Genomic DNA, 8,888 nt, shown 5'->3' on the forward strand with positions numbered 1-8,888 from the left:
ACGTGTCCAATAATAATAATAAACTGGCAGGAACGAGAAAAAGCACAAGATGGGAATATTCATGACAAGAGCCTCGGCATCAGGGTGAGGATGTGCCTTGTCACCCATTACGTGAGCTCGTCTGCCACCCTTCAGTTGCACTGGCACACCTTACACTCTGGGGCAATTGCAATGGAGAATACCGACAATGTACACCTTCAGAAGTGGAATAAATCGACTGTATAAGTAGAACATTTCAGATAAACTATGAATTTTGTTAATCATAAACAATGCAACATAACTATTATATGTGTTGTTACTTTTTATTTATTCTCACCAAACGTTACATATCTACATGGGAAATGAACATGGGTAATATGTTTATAACCATTCTCACTAAAATACACTGTCAAAATATATTAATGAGCAAACTTAGACACATTGGCCTTTAGGAAATATAAAAAAGCGTATGCGCTGCCATTTAGGACAGAATGCATTGTTAATTTGACGCACTCTCTACTGATGCGATGTCACAAAAAAAAAAGAAACAGCACAGTCCGTGCAAACTCTTCGCCTCCTTGGTTTTTGACCTTATGATTGTCAACATCAAATCAATAAAGTCATTTTAAGAAGATGACAAGTCTGCTATAGTCAGTTCAATGAACGCTCCTTTTAAAAAATTGCTTATACCGAATATAAATCAGAATCTCAATGATGCGGGACTCGCGAGTAGTAACGAATAATATATGACACTGAGAAATTGTAATTCCTAATAACGGGAACAAGTAAAAACTACGATTTCCTAAAACGGACACTGTAAATGTAGGCATTTCAATAAATAATTTAGGAGACTTGTGTGTGCATTTCAATACCAATTTAAGAACTACTTAGGCTACCTGTTGTACTATAAACGCTACCTCAAGCAGCACTTAACAGTAAATAGTCTAACAGGACAATGACTGACTGAAACGAAGACGCTGCGCCGCTACAATAAAGGTTCACACTGTCATTCTGCATGTTTAGAAGGCGCTGATTGGCTGAAACTGTTTATAGCGAATTGTCTTAAATTGATAGTGCCGTATAGCGATCAGAAACGAAAAGACACATTTAGGCATGCTGGACAGTAGTTTGTTTTTCTACAATACAAATTCAGTACGACACCAGGGTCTCCAAACACACAAATATGAAGCTTATTACGTTTTACAGTGAAACTCTTTACATACACAATATAATTAGGGACGTGTGCCCCCTGCCCGTCTACGGCGGCCCAATCTTCCCTCGACAGCTCGATTCGCTCACTATCCGTCCAAGCTGAAAATATTGTTAAATGGAGGAATTGAAAAAAACCTTTAACAAGTGGAGAATCGACGACGCGAACCGCTGGTGTTTTTACCAAGAGACAGTTGCGATACCATTGAGCCACCTAATCAAGATAATCAACGAGCTTCGCACAACTGAACTACTACTACTGTTCTTACTGCGGCGGATGTGGAAATATGTTGTTTGACATATGCACGTTAAATTGGTTTAATTGACACGAGAGTATCATTGTTGTATTCTCCTAATGAAGACAAAAAAAATATATTTATAGATGTATACTATATGACGTACGGTTTTGAACAAAATTAAGCGGTCCATAAAAAGGTTGCACGATTTACCTAATCTTTTTATATATATAAAGTTGATATATGACAATATATCTTTGACACTATGTATCAGACAAAGGAAATCACAGCAAACCACAAGAACAATAATTACTTCTCAGCAACTACCTGAATTGTAGTTTAACTATATTAAGTGAAGTGTGTAATCCATCCATCCATCCATTGTCTCCCGCTTATCCGAGGTCGGGTCGCGGGGGCAGCAGCTTGAGCAGAGATGCCCAGACTTCCCTCTCCCCGGCCACTTCTTCTAGCTCTTCCGGGAGAATCCCAAGGCGTTCCCAGGCCAGTCGAGAGACATAGTCTCTCCAGCGTGTCCTGGGTCTTCCCCGGGGCCTCCTCCCGGTTGGACGTGCCTGGAACACCTCACCAGGGAGGCGTCCAGGAGGCATCCTGATCAGATGCCCGAGCCACCTCATCTGACTCCTCTCGATGCGGAGGAGCAGCGGCTCTACTCTGAGCCCCTCCCGGATGACTGAGCTTCTCACCCTATCTTTAAGGGAAAGCCCAGACACGCTGCGGAGGAAACTCATTTCAGCCGCTTGTATTCGCGATCTCGTTCTTTCGGTCACTACCCATAGCTCATGACCATAGGTGAGGGTAGGAACATAGATCGACTGGTAAATTGAGAGCTTCGCCTTGCGGCTCAGCTCCTTTTTCACCACGACAGACCGATGCAACGCCCGCATTACTGCGGATGCCGCACCGATCCGCCTGTCGATCTCACGCTCCATTCTTCCCTCACTCGTGAACAAGACCCCGAGATACTTGAACTCCTCCACTTGGGGCAGGATCTCGCTACCAACCCTGAGAGGGCACTCCACCCTTTTCCGGTTGAGGACCATGGTCTCGGATTTGGAGGTGCTGATTCTCATCCCTGCCGCTTCACACTCGGCTGCGAACCGATCCAGAGAGAGCTGAAGATCACGGCCTGATGAAGCAAACAGGACTACATCATCTGCAAAAAGCAGTGACCCAATCCTGAGCCCACCAAACCGGACCCCCTCAACACCCTGGCTGCGCCTAGAAATTCTGTCCATAAAAGTTATGAACAGAATCGGTGACAAAGGGCAGCCCTGGCGGAGTCCAACTCTCACTGGAAACGGGTTCGACTTACTGCCGGCAATGCGGACCAAGCTCTGGCACTGATCGTACAGGGACTGAACAGCCCTTATCAGGGGGGCCAGTACCCCATACTCTCGGAGTACCCCCCACAGGATTCCCCGAGGGACACGGTCGAATGCCTTTTCTAAGTCCACAAAACACATGTAGACTGGTTGGGCAAACTCCCATGCACCCTCCAGGACCCTGCTAAGGGTATAGAGCTGGTCCACTGTTCCACGACCAGGACGAAAACCACACTGTTCCTCCTGAATCCGAGGCTCGACTATCCGACGGACCCTCCTCTCCAGGACCCCTGAATAGACTTTTCCAGGGAGGCTGAGGAGTGTGATCCCTCTGTAGTTGGAACACACCCTCCGATCCCCCTTCTTAAAGAGGGGGACCACCACCCCGGTCTGCCAATCCAGAGGCACTGTCCCTGATGTCCATGCAATGTTGCAGAGGCGTGTCAGCCAAGACAGTCCTACAACATCCAGAGCCTTGAGGAACTCCGGGCGTATCTCATCCACCCCCGGGGCCCTGCCACCAAGGAGTTTTTTGACCACCTCGGTGACCTCAGTCCCAGAGATGGGGGAGCCCACCTCTGAGTCCCCAGGCTCTGCTTCCTCATTGGAAGGCATGTTAATGGGATTGAGGAGGTCTTCAAAGTATTCCCCCCACCGAACCACAACGTCCCGAGTCGAGGTCAGCAGCGCACCATCCCCACCATATACAGTGTTGACACTGCACTGCTTCCCCTTCCTGAGACGCCGGATGGTGGACCAGAATCTCCTCGAAGCCGTCCGAAAGTCATTCTCCATGGCCTCCCCAAACTCCTCCCACGCCCGAGTTTTTGCCTCAGCAACCACCAAAGCCGCATTCCGCTTGGCCTGCCGGTACCTATCAGCTGCCTCCGGGGTCCCACAGGACAAAAGGGTCCTGTAGGACTCCTTCTTCAGCTTGACGGCATCCTTCACCGCCGGTGTCCACCAGCGGGTTCGGGGATTGACGCCACGACAAGCACCGACCACCTTACGGCCACAGCTCCGGTCAGCTGCCTCAACAATAGAGGCACGGAACATGGCCCATTCGGACTCAATGTCCCCCACCTCCCTCGGGATGTGGTCGAAGTTCTGCCGGAGGTGGGAGTTGAAGCTACTTCTGACAGGGGGCTCTGCCAGACGTTCCCAGCAGACCCTCACAACACGTTTGGGCCTACCACGCCTGACCGGCATCCTCCCCCACCATCGAAGCCAACTCACCACCAGGTGGTGATCAGTTGACAGCTCCGCCCCTCTCTTCACCCGAGTGTCCAAGACATGTGGCCGCAAGTCCGACGACACGACCACAAAGTCGATCATCGAACTGAGGCCTAGGGTGTCCTGGTGCCAAGTGCACATATGAACACCCCTATGCTTGAACATGGTGTTCGTTATGGACAATCCGTGACGAGCACAGAAGTCCAATAACAAAACACCGCTCGGGTTCAGATCAGGGGGGCCATTTCTCCCAATCACGCCCTTCCAGGTCTCACTGTCATTGCCCACGTGAGCATTGAAGTCTCCCAGCAGAACGAGGGAGTCCCCAGAAAGTATGCCCTCTAGCACCCCCTCCAGGGACTCCAAAAAGGGTGGGTACTCCGAACTGCTGTTCGGTGCATACGCACAAACAACAGTTAGGACCCGTCCCCCCACCCGAAGGCGAAGGGAGGCTACCCTCTCGTCCACCGGGGTAAACCCCAATGTACAGGCTCCAAGTTGGGGGGCAATAAGTATACCCACACCTGCTCGGCGCCTCTCACCGGGGGCAACTCCAGAGTGGTAGAGAGTCCAGCCCCTCTCAAGGAGATTGGTTCCAGAGTCCAAGCTGTGCGTCGAGGTGAGCCCGACTATATCTAGCCGGAACCTCTCAACTTCGCGCACTAGCTCAGGCTCCTTCCCCTTCAGAGAGGTGACATTCCACGTCCCAAGAGCCAGTTTCTGTAGCCGAGGATCGGACTGCCAAGGTCCCCGCCTTTGGCCACCACCCAACTCACACTGCACCCGACCTCCTTGGCCCCTCCCATAGGTGGTGAGCCCATGGGAAGGGGGACCCACGTTGCCTCTTCGGGCTGTGCCCGGCCGAGCCCCATGGGTGCAGGCCCGGCCACCAGGCGCTCGCCATCGAGCCCCACCTCCAGGCCTGGCTCCAGAGTGGGGCCCCGGTGACCCGCGTCCGGGCAAGGGAAAACGCCGTCCAAAATGGTTTTTCTTCATAGGAGGTTTGTTTAACTGCTCTTTGTCTCATCCCTCACCTAGGACCAGTTTGCCTTGGGTGGCCCTACCAGGGGCATAAAGCCCCGGACAACAGAGCTCCTAGGATCATTGGGACACGCAAACCCCTCCACCACGATAAGGTGACGGTTAAAGGAGGGGGAAGTGTGTAATGTCAATACGAATTACAAAATATAACTAGAGAGTTAAGTGTCAGATAGACTCTCAAAATATAGAGGTCAATGCCTTTGAGTGTGCTGAGGCTTCACAAAGATTCAGTAACCATGTCTGCTCGAGACTTCGAAGCCCTATCATGATCCAATCTCTGTACTACGCATGTCTGAGGCTTCAGAGCTCCGTCATGAGCTCAGTACTACGCATGTCTAAAGCTTCAAATCCCCGTTTGAAGCCCGTCATGACGCAATCTCAGTAGTACTACGCATGTCTGAGGCTTCAAATCCCTGTTCGAAGCCCGTCATGACGCAATCTCAGTAGTACTACGCATGTCTGAGGCTTCAAATCTGCTCGAGGCTTCGAAGCCTCAGTTACCCCAGTGCGCATGTCTGAGACTTCGAATCTGCTCGACGCTTCGAAGCCTCAGTTAACCCAGTGCGCATGTCCGAGGCTTCGAATCTGCTCGACGCTTCGAAGCCTCAGTTAACCCAGTGCGCATGTCCGAGGCTTCGAATCTGCTCGACGCTTCGAAGCCTCAGTTAACCCAGTGCGCATGTCCGAGGCTTCGAATCTGCTCGACGCTTCGAAGCCTCAGTTAACCCAGTGCGCATGTCCGAGGCTTCGAATCTGCTCGACGCTTCGAAGCCTCAGTTAACCCAGTGCGCATGTCCGAGGCTTCGAATCTGCTCGACGCTTCGAAGCCTCAGTTAACCCAGTGCGCATGTCCCAGGCTTCGAATCTGCTCGACGCTTCGAAGCCTCAGTTAACCCAGTGCGCATGTCTGAGACTTCGGCGCCACGTCATGAGCTCAGTACTACGCATGTCTGAGACTTCAAATCCCCGTTTGAAGCCTGTCATGACGCAATCTCAGTAGTACTACGCATGTCTGAGGCTTCAAATCCCCGTTCGAAGCCCGTCATGATGCAATCTCAGTAGTACTACGCATGTCTGAGGCTTCAAATCTGTTCGAGGCTTCGAAGCCTCAGTTAACCTAGTGCGCATGTCAGAGGCTTCGGTGTCCCGTCACGATCTCAGTACTCAGCATGTCTGAGGCTTCGGCACCCCATCAGGATGCAATCTCAGTACTACGCATGTCTGCTCATTGCTTCGAACCGCAATGCATGGAGGCGGGACATTTCCATTCCTCATGTCAGCTTACTGCTTTGACCCGAGAGTTAGGAAGTTATATTAATTACATTACACTGCATATTCCACCACCAGGTTACAAAATTTCAACAGAGTTGTGATTGGTGAAACAAATCTTTCTGGATCATCAACACAACTGAAATTATTGTGCAGTACATTACTTAGTGTCAAAATATAAAATGACAAATTTTGCATATTAAAATGCTGACTATTAGAATGCATAAGAACAGCTGTACTAATATGGTTCAAAACACTTCCTTCACCATAATACTCTGGCTGTTCTCATAAATATTCCAGTCTCTGTGTTGCACTGCCTCACTTCTATAGTGAACAGTGTTATGCGTGTATTCACTGAATATAGAAATCAACATATATATGATTGTACCGCTACTTCGCGGTTCACTTTTCGCGGATTCACGACTTCGCAGGTTTTTAAATACAAGTGATTGCCCGCCTATCGCGGAAGTTATGTTCCAGACCCATCAGCAACAGGAGAAAATCCGCGATATAGAAAGACCATATAAATAAACATTTTTATAGTTTAAGCCTTAAAATACCCATCCCACATGCTTTAAACACATGTAAACTTATAAAACACACTTTGTTAACACATATGATATGTGAATGTCGGGCTAAGGATATGAGTAACATCTCACTATTATAAAACATTTTAACTTCACACAAGACAAGACAGTGAGACAGGAAAATTGGTGATGTACAGGCTTTTAAATTATTGACACGCAGAGCGACAAGCAGCACAAAGCCAGCACAAAGTCCACTTCTCCTTAGCGTTCATTCTGCTCCCCACCCCCTTGACAATGCGAAGTGGCAGGAGCTTACTGCGCTTCCGGGGAGGGGGGGTTTGAGCGAAGGTGCGTTCAGCTCTCTCTCTCACACACACACACACACCTCCTCCTTCCAAACGAGCAGAGCGACAAGCAGGCATTTTGGCAGAAGCAGCACAAAGTCCATTTCTGCTCAGCGTGAGTTCAGCTGCCCCCCTTCACAAAGCGAGTGCAGACACATTGACTTCTGATCGCTGCGCAGTGTGCAGTGTTGGTCTGAGGTGTTTAAGAAAGTAGAAAGTGTTTAAGAGCATAGGAAGTGTTTATAAGAGCGTGGGAAAGGTTAACAAGAGAGTGAGAAAGGTTTGTAAGAGTATGGGAAGGGTTTAATAAAGCCTTAAAATATGTATAAATAATAAAATAAATATAGGTCGCTACTTCGCGGATTTTCACCTATCGCGGGGGGCTCTGGAACGTAACCCCCGCGATAGGTGAGGGATTACTGTATATATATATATATATTTGCAGCTGGAGATCCACAAAGGGAGAAAAAATGTATCATGTATCATAAAGTAGTTTTTATTCCTGAGCTTTCAACCCCTGCCAGGGGTCTTCATCAGAGGATAATGCTTAGACTTGCAAGAATCAAAGGCAATATATAGCAAAACATTATGTGGATGGGGGGGTGGCTAAATCAGTGTGATGGGGGGGGGGTATTGGGTGTACAGTTTATTTATTATGAACATGTTCTTCTTCTGTGTCCTCACAGGTGGCGCAATGGTAGTGCTTCTGCTTTGCAGTAAGAAGATTGTGGGTTCGCTTCCCAGTTCCTCCCTGTGTGGATAGTGCTTTGAGTACTGAGAAAAGCGCTATATAAATGTAATGAATTATTATTAAGTTTACATATGCTGGATTTACGTCCAAGTGTCTGTTGATGGCGTTCTCATTTGATAGCCAAGATTCGGCCAGCTCTCTGCCACTTTTAGTACTGGCCTTAAATTTGACTTGTCCCAGTTAAATGTATGTCCTGTTGATTTAGTATGCGTGTAGATCAATGAAAGTGAGTCCTTTCTTCTGATGGCGTTGCGATGTTCCTGTATACGTGTTGCGATTCTTTTTGAAGTTTGTCCTATGTATACTGCTGAGCAAGAACTACGTGGAATACTATAAACTGCGTTTCGTGTTTCTGCTATCGATTTCTTGTTTTTAGCATTAAAGAGGACCGTGCGCAGATTGTTCGTGGGTTTGTGTGCTATTCTGACACCTGACTTGGCCAGGATGCCCGCTGTACCTTCTGACACCTTGTGGTGATAAGGGAGTGAGTGCCAGGTGGGGTGGGGGTTCTGATTCAGTTCAATTGTTTGCTGAGTTTTTTGGCGTCTTCTGTGTAAGCTCCGATTAATGAATGTTTTTGAATATCCGTTTGAAGTTATTCATTCATTTTTGTTTCCTTCGTATTACAGTGGGTGTGGACTCTTCTGAATAGAGTTTTAACACAGCTCTGTTTATGAGATACCGGGTGGTTGCTGGTGAAGTGTAATATCTTGTTTGATATTCTATATGTTCTATTTACTGTGTTATATGTTGTTTTTATACTGTTTACTACGATATCACTGTTTCTGTCCCTTCTCATAAATATTCCTTTTCTTCCTCAGGTTCATTATTACTGCTATAATTACTGCATTAATGTTCAATATGTCTGTCAGTCAGTCAGTCATTGTCCAACCTGCTATATCTAAACACAGGGTCACGGGGGTCTGCTGGAGCCAATCCCAGCCAGCACAGAGCGC

The sequence above is a fragment of the Erpetoichthys calabaricus genome, chromosome 5 (assembly GCF_900747795.2).
Source record: "Erpetoichthys calabaricus chromosome 5, fErpCal1.3, whole genome shotgun sequence".
In the NCBI taxonomy this organism is placed as follows: domain Eukaryota; kingdom Metazoa; phylum Chordata; class Cladistia; order Polypteriformes; family Polypteridae; genus Erpetoichthys; species Erpetoichthys calabaricus.